The sequence below is a fragment of the Pteropus alecto genome, unplaced genomic scaffold (assembly GCF_000325575.1).
Source record: "Pteropus alecto unplaced genomic scaffold, ASM32557v1 scaffold45, whole genome shotgun sequence".
Lineage (NCBI taxonomy): Eukaryota > Metazoa > Chordata > Mammalia > Chiroptera > Pteropodidae > Pteropus > Pteropus alecto.
The window spans coordinates 12,815,817-12,828,059 of NW_006442491.1; the positions used below are offsets into that span (position 1 = coordinate 12,815,817).

Consider the following 12,243-nt stretch of genomic DNA (forward strand, 5'->3'; position numbering starts at 1 on the left):
ACAGGTGGCTATTGAGCACTTGCAATGTGGTTAGTGTGGCTGAGGAAATGAATTTTTTATTTTTTTAAATTTTATTTTCATTAATTAAAATTTAAATGTAAAAAGCAATACGTGTCTAGAGGCTACAGTATTGAACAGTGTGGCTCTGTAGTGAGGGAAGGGTCAGTCGCACTGGTTGGCTAAATTAGTCAGTGCCCACTGCCATGAGCTGAGGATGAAGTTAATCCCATTCATGCCACAAAGAAAAGTCATTCTGCCTGATGTCCCGGGAGCCCACCATTTTTATTTCCCATAGATTAATGGCCCAATTCAACATGACACTCTTTGCCAAGGAGTCATATTTATAAATCTTACCTAGCAAAGTGCCACATGAAAGTCACTATGGAATAATAGCCTTTTAAAGCTGAGGTCAACTTCAGAGCTTGCACACTTCAGATGCATATTTCGCAGAGAAAAAATGGGCTTGGAGCAGCAATTGCTTTGCTTCCGGCTTTTATGGCCTAGGCCTGGACACGCTGACCTTCAGCCATTTTTCCACTGTAAAATTCAGTCTTTATGCCACCATATCCCAGTAGGCCCACTGTGACAGAATTAACTTCATTTCACATGAAGCTTCATAATCATTAGCTTATTGAAGCTTTCAGAAATGGATGTTACCATAGAGGCCCAATATTTTACACTCAAAAGTCTAAATGAGCCAAAGAGGTAATGTAAATGGAGTAGGCTGGCCTGGTGGGGATTGTGGCCGATATCACATGGCCAAATGTGACCATAAAGGTATGTCAACCAGTGTTGCCATGCCTTCTGATTTTCTGAGAAGTCCAGATTTGTATATAATCTCACACACATACACACACACACCGGATTTTTAAATGCTGGCCAAACATACTTACATTTTTAATACGTTATGCTGGCTAAGCAAGATCTGTCTGTGAACGGGTTTAGCGTCTAGTGTACGCTCTGTTGTATAGATTTATAAAGTCTGACCTGAAAGTTATAGCCTCAGAGTAGTTGCTGGTGCTGGTGCCCATGTGTTCCCATGCATGCCTACTGACAGCATCCAACTGCAACTACGTCTGAGGGCTGTCTCAGCCCACTGGTGTGGAGGCCCCTTGACCATCAAGGGACGTACAGAGGACATAACAGCCCTGGGAAGAGTTGCCCTCAAACACTGACAGGTGGGAACTGGTGGATAAACACCACAGTTCTCTCATCCCTCAACTGGGATAACTCTTAGATGTGTTCCACACTGTCTCCCATAATTCCCCAGTGAGATGAAGCTTCAGTTGTCTAGAGTGTAAACTATTTGATAATTCACCATTTATTGGCTGCCTTTCCTCACCTGTCTCACTTCCCCACTGCCCTGGTCATGCTTCCTGGGATCACCTTCCAAATAAATTACTAGAGTTTGAGTCCTTGGCCTGGGGTCAGCTAGTGTAAGAACTCACCCTTCCAACATCATAAGCCTGAAATTGTTTTAGTATTTGTTTGTTTTGTTTTTAAGTTTTTCCTCTAGTAATAAAACGTTAGGGCTAAAATATATATAAAATTCACAATTTAGTCTAAAGTCCCATCTAGGCTGGTATTTTGATATTTCAATATTCACACTACAGTGCTGAAACTGCTGCCCTCTTGCATAATAAAGCCATGCTATAAAACACATGTTCATCTAAAAATAGAATCCATTATGTATACCAGCACAGTACTTAGTTTCTTAGCATAACAACTAGTTCTGCCCCATAAAACTTTTCATTGAGGCACTCACTTCAAACGGGTGCACTGTTCGCCATACTGCACTACAATTTCCAGACCGTGGTGCCTAGGAGGGGAGTTTGCACAATGCTGAAAACTCATTCGAAAGCACTCTCATCACAATTCATGATCCCTTTAAAAGACAGAATTGAAACCAAAAATTTTAAAGGGAGAAACATGAATTTTACCATTCTCAAATATATTATGGTGGGGTGATTAAATCACAAGCTTCCTTTCACACCTTATATGATCTGGCTCTCTCTGGTTTCCCAGGTAGGTTTGTGTGTCAATAAAGGAAGGATTACCACAAATTAATAAGAAATGATATGATGTTATAATTTAACGAGATGATATCTGCTCCTGTATTTATAACACAAATTTAGATAAAAATGATATAAAAAAGATATAAAATGAAATAATTATATAAAATAATTTTTAAAACCATATTTGCTCAATCAAGAGTGCAGCACATTTAATTAAATACGGAATTCAAACAGCACCTTGGTCTAATAGAGGATCTAGAAAAACAAAAACATAAAGGTTAATAAATAAGGCTTACATGCTGAAGACGTGTTCACTAAGGTTAAAACAAATAGCTAATACCTGGAATATTCAGGGAATAGAAAATTAAATAAATTTTCATTACTGAATATAACAAAAATATCTATTTTGATTCGATCTTAGGTATTAAGAATCTTTCTAAAATTGCTAGCAATTTCCTGTCTTCCTAAGTACAGTATAGGGAATACTAGTCAATCACAGCCAAATAATTCAGAATCTTATAGGGCCTCTGGGTGCTTAAGCTGAGTATCACTTCTGATAGAAATTAGGCCACAAACAGGAAAGGCAGAGTGAGCACATCCTCTTAGGAAGTTTACTGAATTAATTTGTGATGTCAGTTTGCTTTCTATCAGTGTTCACCTTGGCTGCATATTAGAATCAAATGAAGAGCTTTCGAAAAAATAAAAAGGTCCAGTGTCCTGACCATACCACAGGCAATTAAATCAGATTCTCTGGGGGTAGGGCCCACGCAGCAGCATTTTTTGAAGCTCCCCAGGTGATTTTAATGTGCAGCCCAAGTTGAGAATCACTTCATATTGGTTGCCTCTTCCTTACAAATGTAAAATGCCTATTCAGGTTTCTTTTCAAACAAATATAAGGGGGAAAAAAATCTCACAAGGAAACTTAACTTTACATATTAAACAGGTTCTTTAAAAAGCAAAAAGTTAAGAGCTGGGACACATAGCCAAACTGCCTGGGTTCCACTCCTGCCTCTGCTATTAGTCACCTGGATGACCAGGGGTCACTGCTTAACATCTGTGTGCATGCTCTGTCCTCACAGGCTTGTGGAAATGGCTGAGTGTGTATATGTGTATGTGTATGTGTGTATACGTACGTATTAGAACAGTGCCTGACATGCAGAAAACACCATATGTGTGTTTGCTAATATTGGTGATAACAATGATGATAATAACAATAATTTGAAGGTATGTGTAAATTGAATTAGAGCACATTAAAAAGAACTTATTTATGTTATGTGAACAGCAACTTCCTAATAAACTAGTTGTTCGAAGTTTGTGTTTTTTACTTTTTAAATTATTTAAACAAAATAACAATGATAAAATATAAAAATTGGAAAATTATAATTATATTTTTTATTTTAGATTATTTTTATTGTGATAAATGCTTAAATGATTCACTGTCCATCTAATTTTTTTGTATATGAAAGCTTTATTTTTTGTGTTTGTTTTTAAGTTTTAAAAAATTTCAGTTACAGTTGGCATACAATGTTAGATTAGTTTCAGGTACATAACATAGTGATCAGATTCTTATATAACTTACAAAGTGACCCCCCAATAAGTCTAGTACCAATCTGACATCATACATAGCTATTACAGTAATATTGACTATTTTCCTTATGCTGTACTTTACATCCTCGTGACTATTTTTCTAGCTGGCAATTTTATAGCTGGAGAAAAGAGGCTTGTCTTGCTGATTAAATATAGAAAGACTTTGACAAAGACTCCATCAGTAGGGTTAAACAATCTTGGATTGGCAAGAAAGTGAACTAGAGAACAACCAAAAATGTTCACTCTATCTACAACATCTGTAATTCAAACAAAGAAGCATGACATTGTGTCACTACCCAGTATCTGGGAATTCTATTCACAACAAAGCAAATGGATTTTCCATATAACAGGAAATAAAATTATGAACAATATACAAAATGTATTTCCTGTGCAGATTTCTCCAATACAGTGTCTCAAACTAATTTTAGTATCAAAAGGTACACATATTCCACTGTAATAGCTTCATAGCACATAAAGCATTCAATGTAATGTCTCCCACAAGACAACTAAATACAAGCAACTCAAAAACTGAGGCATAACTTTGTAATTAAATTACATTAGGAGTAATAAATTTTGAATGAAAGCCAGAGTATTATACATTTCTAAACTCTGCTTACAATGTGTTCAAATTAGTATTGCTGTTGTTCTTCACACGATGAGGTAGGTGCTCTGATGGTGACATGAAAATCATACTAATGCACTAGCACCTTAAAAATGATTTCAAAGAAACTGCAGCGATACCATTTCATTACACCCTGCCTAATTTCAAAATACATTTCAAGGAGTTATACTTCAATTAGGAATTCTACTAAAAAACCATGAACCCCAACCTCCAAGAACTTGTAAAAGAATCCATTCTAATAATATTTCTTGTTATGTTGCATCTACATAGCCAACACAATCAGAATATTTGGTTATCCTGCATGAGTTGGAGTTCATTGAGGCAAAAACTTTAGGGCTTATGCCAGTGAAAAGAAGGTGGTGTTGAGAATAAAAGAAGCTTACTCTGGAAGTGGATTTGATGAGAGATTTGTTCCTCAGCAATTCAACAAGCTACTGACTATCTAAACTATGCTTAAAAAAAAAAAAACACTAAAAGTTTAATCTCTAAGGATCTGGTACACATGAAAGAGAAGCAGCTGCTTGATTCCAATATAGCTGTGATAATCCTAAAGTGATTATCTTAGTTTTCAAAAAAGACACAGACAACCATGGTGGAGTCCAATTCTTCTTGTGAATAATATCATTTTCTCCTATCTAAAACTGTTAAATCACCTTAAAATTTATTTCATACGATGCTTCAAATTCCCGAGGGTCCAAAAGATTTTCACCTATGATAAAGTATTTAATAGCAAGTTATCCAATAGGAAAAGTCTTCTAAACAATAAATCTCTTCTTTTGCCTTACATGGCTCTGTTCCCAAAACATTATGAAATACATAAACATCTTGTTTGCCCAAACAGACCTAAGCTTCAATGCTTTAGATCAAAAGACCACAGTCTAAACAGAAAATGAGTTGCTATTATTTTGAAAAAGAAATGAAATAGATTTTAAAATACATGTAAACAGATGTTCAGTTAGCTTTCAGCACAGCACATTTGTGGTCCCTAACAATTAGTTAGGGACTAATTGTTTAGTCAGAGACTAATTGTTTATTATATACCAATAATAAAAGCCACCACAATGGAACTTGAGGGCATCATGCCAGACAGAGAAAGACAAATACTGCATGGTATCATGGAATCTTATTTAAAAAAAAAAAAAACTACTTATAGAAACAGAGAGTAGAAAAATAGAAAAGTGGTTGCCAGAAACTTGAAGTGGGGTTTGGGGGGTGGGATAGGAAAAGTTTTGGTAAAAGGGCACAAACTTTCAATTGTAAGATGCATAAGGCCTGAGAATCTAGTCTATAATATGGTGACTATAGTTTATAACGCTGCATTGTATAATTGAAATTTGCTAAGAAAGTAGAATTTAAATGTTCTCACCGAAAAAAAAAAAAAGATAAATACGTGAGGTGATGATGTTTTAATTACCTAGATGGAGAATCCTTTCACAATGTATACATATAGAAAATCATCATGTTGTACACTTTAAATATCTTACAGTTTTGTCAATTATACTTCAATAAAAATGGAATTTAAAAAAATAATAAAATAAAAATTAATTTTTTAAAAGCTACCACAAAGGACTGAGAGTTTACAAATTGACAGGCATGGTTCTAGATGCTTCATGTATCACATTTAGCAACAACTCTACAAAATAATACCTCATCTTACAGATGATGAAACAGAGGCTTAGATCGTTGATGAGATCCTCCAGAAGTAATTCATTTAATATGAGGTAGAGCCAGAACTCAAACCCACATCTGACTTCAAACCTGGTTTTCTTAACCACCATCCTGCCTCCCAAATTAGGGCTGTCCTGGCTGAAAAGAAAGTGTTCGCCTAGTAGGTTCCAGAGCCTCTTACTAAGGAAACCTTTTAATACCCTCAATTGGGGAGGGGGGGCATCTATATTAAGTTCTTAAACATTAAGCATCCATGTTAAGCAGTTCCTAGACACAAATTCTAGTAAAATTGGTATATTTTAAAGGTGGTTTCAGGATACATCAGAAGTAGGAAATCAAGACAGGAAGAGAAGGAAATCCATAAGGGATGTGTTTTCAAGCCAGTTACCACTGTGGGTAAATGGGTTTAATTCCACTGGAGAGAGCTGTGAAAAGACATAAAGCATGTACCTTTGAGTTATCCCACCCAAGAGGCGAGGGAGCTGTGGTATTTCCCCATCAAATTCCTTGGGTTGGGTTGGGTGCTAATTCCTAGGAACTATTGGGCATCAATCAGCGTGGGAGGCAAAGTGAGCTCTAGGGGCCAGAAAAAGCAAAGGAATGAGTGCAAGTGCCGGCCACCAGGTTCCAACTTGTGGCCTCTCGAGTAGAAAGGACTTCAGTATGGATGTCATGTTGTGTCTGCTCTAGCTATTAATTTCTTCAATAATAGTGAAGAAAATTAAGGGAAGGGGAAAGACTTAGTCCATAAGTGTCGCTGTTTAGTTGACAATGATTGGTATACCGTTCCAGGCCAAGCAATGATCACAGTCCTCTAAAAGCCAACCTTGCATGCATTTTGCTTTTTTCGGTTATTGTTTCAGGCTTTGGGAAAAGATATCAAATAAAAATAGAGTCCATGTTCGTAATTTATAACACCATCATTGCACTCAATCAGCTGCTGAGCCCTACTCCATTTACCATACATGAAGAAGGTCAATATTGATGTTTTGGGATATGCCGGAGAAGTATGTCCAAAAGAGGAGGCTCTATTGCTAAACAATGATTAATGAAATGGATGGTGCCCAGTGGTTCTTTATGGAGGCCAGACTATTTTTTAAATAAGATATTCCTAGATTTTCTTTGTATGGTGTATTTTTCAAAACATCTTTGAACTCTAGACTCTTATGCTGAAAAATGTCATTGTGGCTTATGTAAATATTTCATTTTTAAACTATGCCTTTGAACTCTGTAAAAAAAAAATGAAGGTTACCTAAGAAAAGACAATCCATAGTTGCTATTAATAGAAACTTAATCATCACTTTGTACAAGGATCCTAAATGGTGTCTCATGTAAAATCACAGGCCAGAATGAGATGGCAGATAGAACAGATGGTAGAGACCATCCCTCCTGTCCTGAGTTCATAGAAATGACTGAATATGCAGGTATAAATTTAGGCCTACAATCTAGGATCCTGGGTTAAAAAAAAAAGAGAGAGAGTTGCACTTGTTAAATTAGAAAGTATGAAAGGCAGAAAACAAATGGGATAAAAATGAAGTAGGAAATGACATGAAAGCCCACAGGCATTAAAACACAGAAACAAATCTATGGGCCATCAAACCAGGTGGCGGAGGTGTCAGCATTAGAAGCGAAACGGGAGCATTAACTGAGGTCAACCTGCCATCTCAGCTCTATCTCCTATGCCCTCCACACCCCAAGCTAGAAGAAAGCCATATGAGGGGGTGCTATCATAGCTGACTCCAACAAGAAAGAATAGGGAGCCACCAACACACGTGACTACCCATTTAGAGAAGTCAAATTCAGAGCCCCACCTCACACGAGTCCTCAAAAAACATTATGTGATTGCAATGGTCTGTCTGCCTCTGAGTCCAGCCTTGCCCCACCCCACCACCAGGCCAAATTCATATGTTAAAAACCTAATGCCCAAGAATGGTATTAGGAGGTAGGGCCTCTGGGAGGCAATTAGGTCCTAGGGTAGAGTCCTCATGAATGGGATTGGTGCCTCTATAAAAGGGTTTCCAGAGAGATTCCTAGCCCCTTCCACCATGTGAGGATGCAAGGAGGGGTCTGCAACTTGGAAGATGGTCCCCATTTGACACTGCTGGCACCTGATCTTGGAAATCCAGTCTCCAGAACTGTTAGACATAAATATATCTGTTGTTGTTTATAAGCTATGCAGTCTGTGATATTTGTTATAGCAGCCCAAATGGACCAAGTAATATTAATAATAACTTAATAATAGTGATGGCAATAAGGATGATGAATAAGAAAGGCCTTAAATAAAGCAAAAAAAAAAAAAAAGTCGAAATGTGGATACATCAAAGTTGAAAACGTCAAGTCATCTTTTGTCATGCATAAGTTAAAAGTTAAGAAATTCCAAGACAAGCCACAGACAGGAAGAAAGTATTTGCAACATCTATTACAGCTAAGGAGTAACATCTAGAATACACAGAACTTTCAACACAAGGCAAGGGCTATAACTAGGTAATTCATGTAAGAGAAAATAGAAATAGTCTATAAATGCATGAAAATATACAGAGTGTACGAGCAAATCAGACAATAGAAAACTAAAATAAAGAAATAACATGCCTGCATCAAACTGGCAAAAATTAAAATGTTTCTTAATAGCGTCAGTGGGACTTGAGGAAACAGATCTTCTCACACAAGATTGGCAGGATTATAAAATGACACAACTATTAAATAAAATTTAGGATATATATAGCCTTCAATCAGCACCTGTACTTCAGAGACTTTACCTCAGGGAAACCCTGACCCATATACCCAGAGAGAGATACACAAGCCTGTGTATTACTCTATGTTACAGAACTGTTAACTGTTGCCCAAAATTAGAAAAAGACAAACACCAACAGGCCATCAATGAGAAATTTCTACTGCTAGATAAAACGTAGTAATCCATTCCATAAGATATGAGAGAGCAATTTTAAAAAATGAGGTAGATACACAGGTACTTATATCCATAGTTCTCTAAGACATCTGTAAAGTGAAAAGCAAGTTTGTGGAACAGTAAAAATAATGTGATGTTATTTAGGATACAAATGTACATAAACAAAACAAAATGAACTATTTCCATAGTTAATACATACACAACTTCATTAAAAAGAGATCTCAAAAGATATCATGGAGTTGTTGCCAGCGGCTGACTCTGAAGAGAGGACTAAGACTGGGGTCAACAGTGAGAAGGGGTTAAGGACATGTATACTGCTTTACTCTCTTACACAAAGAACAATTTTTAATTGCATAATGGAAAGTAAATAAAATGTGTAACAAAAGAGAAAGGAGTAGGAGTCTTTCAATTAAAATGTGTATTTTTCTTCCTATTCCTTTTTAATTTAATTATGTGCTCCTCTCCCCTTCCCCAAGCTCCTGTTTTAGGGATACAAGGAAGAGTTTACTGAACTATGTTGAACTTCCTGGATCTGAACTAGTAGTGACTAGTTTTATTTTTACACCAACCTTGGCGCAGAAACGGCATCGAGTTGCAAGGCAAAGGTCTACTTCGTTTCAGATTCTAACAGGATAGCTTTCTATTAGCTCTTTAACATTGACCCCTTTTTTCTTCTTTAGCTTTCCTTCCAAAATTGTGATGCAGATTTTTCTTGTCACTCACATGCTTTTCATAGCTAACACTTCCTGTGTTGGTTTCTGGTCCCCATATGGCATAGCTCCAAAGAAAAGTCATAGCCTCCCTCATGCAGGCAGCCTCTTAAATACTCAGGCTGCGCAGTAGCCCCTTCTCACCCATGATTACAAATAAACTGATCCTCTTCACATAATACACACTGACATAAGAAAAAACACCATATTTAAAAGTCATGTTCAGAAACTCATTTTTGCTAATTACAGTCAATAAGATTTACAGAGCCAACAGCAAAGAGGAAAGAATGATGAAAATAAGTACAGAGCTGGTAAAAAGTAGGAACATTTATCCCATAAAATGATATGCATATTTATCTGCTTCCACCAATCCCAAACATTTTTTCACTGTTTCACCAAAGTACATTTTGCTACCTAAAAATTACTTGCTAGCTCTGGTTTTTAATTCCTAAATCTATCATCTGAGCTGTCTGTCTTCTTTGCCATCTATCATTTCTATGGTGACAAATCAAAGGAAAGGTTAGGGAAGGAAGCATGTTACTGTCTATAGAGGGTGAAATCAGTGACTTGAAATGGGTGGCTCTGGTCCATGGTATATAGCCATGGAAGAAGAAAGGACATGGGTAAGATAATGTGTAAAATGTTAAGATTTTCCTCCAGTGCTATGAAAAGAAAGATATAACAATATTCTTTGCCAAGAACTTCTTAAAGTCACTCAGCTTGCCTCTGAGCAGATGAGGCATTTGGTGTTTACTAATCAAAACATTTGGGCACAGACTTCATGGACAAAGGAGAAATATGTTGAGAAGAAGTCTGTAGGGAGAAGAGAGGCATATTACAATAAGTACCAATGCAAGCTTCCAAACCAATGGAGAACACATTGTGTAAAATCAAGGGATAACCTTACAAGTATCATATTTTTTCCTCTGAGATATCATCTTTATAATACAGGTGATAGATTCACATCAGTAAGAGTAATTGTCAGCAAAAAATATTTTTTAAAAAGTGGGCCTCTAAGTAGTAATATCATGATCACACTGGAACCTTCAAATAATCTTATACAAAAACATGAACTAAAAGCTTGGCATGCCACCCTCATTTGCAAGTACCATCTATTTCTCCTAGCATCCATTTAGCATCCACTCTAATATATCACTTACAGGAGTCCATCTCCTAGAAGTGAATGCATCACTCTCTCTGGTCCCAGGACTGGGCTTAAAGCCAGAAGAAAATGACAACCTTGGAAGCATGGAAAGTTTATTTTTTTCTTAAATCCTCTCATCTTTTGGATACTGATATATGATCATTGACTAAAAAATAAACCTCCAAGCTCTGATATATGACTAATGAATGACTTAGGTCTTTAAAAAGTGAAAAATAAAATTTACCATCTCTTGTCTAGAACTGTAAGATTAATATCCATGAAAAGAAAAGTAATAAAGAGAAAAGAAATTGCTACCGCATTATTTGTATCAATTGGTCATAAACAGCTTTACAATCAAGAGAAAATGGTTAATATAAAAAAATTGAAAGAAATATTCCTACATTTAAAATAAGCACGAGTCTAAATACTGGGTTCGCAGAATAGAGAGGTATCAAAGAGACTTTAGTCCTAAACCCTTTCTCTTTCTTAAACAAAGAAATATTTATGATTGGTCTTAGAGGGGAGCTTAACTGAGTTGCCATGAATTATTTAAAAACCCCCAAATACCTTCTGTTGCTTTTATAGAGGCTTGAAAAATCAAATTGACAGTTTAGTCTCTCATACAAATATTCAAACTTTTAAAATACTCTAGGCATTATAAATACATCTTTCACGAATATAGCTTCAACAGTTCTAAAAATAGCCTTTAGGAGGAAAAAAACCCTTTCAAGCCATTGTTTTATACATAACAGCAGGAAACCAAACAGAATGTCAAAGTCAAAGTGATTAACACACCCAGTAATAAGCACAAACATTAAGTACGATATCTTGCTTGAATACATTTTTTGATATTAGCTTGGGGTCTATGGTTTAGCCCCACATCTGCGGCCAGAGGTAATTCCAGGGCAGCCATATTCAGAGAGTAACTCTTAGGCTAGGAGACTAAAATTTACCTTTTGCATGAGGTGTAAACAGGCCCCCTTGAGACTGCCCCTGGGGCCCAGATATTACTTTCCAGCACCCTAAAAGCCTCTCCTAGTCTCCACTCCTATCCTCGACATATTGGACTAGTTCTATATCACTACTCACAGGTGAAATCCAGGTTGCCCAGAAAGTAAAAGGTGAGACTGACAAACTCCAGGAACTTTGGATATAGGGATCTAATATGGGGATATGAAAGGCTAACAGTGCCTTACAATTTGGTGCCAGATGGTTTTGATATGTAGTTAGCACTCCCAATAAAGCCTATCTCATCTCTCCAAATATCAGAACTTAGAGGGACAAAATATCCTGTATTCCGCATCCTCATAGGTTCAAGTACAGAACCGTGGCATTCTCTCTTGAAATAATAACCACTTTCTATGAATATTCTGGTCTCATTGCCCATTAAACCCAAATAAATCTTATAATCTGCAGATATTCTACTTTTTAATAATTCAATATGTAATCATCTCAATTGGTTTCACAATAGATGAGATCTTAAATTCATAATATGGTAGACAGAGAACTAATGTGGGAAGAAATTCCTGAAAAACTGAAGGTATAGGCTAAAGGAATGTTATTCTTGATTTTCTAATGTGAACAAATGATCA

The 12,243-nt window shown here is 36.4% G+C and overlaps 1 protein-coding gene across 1 annotated transcript in view; it reads right to left on the reverse strand.

The window, feature by feature from the left end:
* The window catches only part of PLCB1 (phospholipase C beta 1), a 618,667-nt gene that overhangs the window by 589,127 nt on the left and 17,297 nt on the right, over positions 1-12,243 (reverse strand). The window lies entirely within an intron of this gene.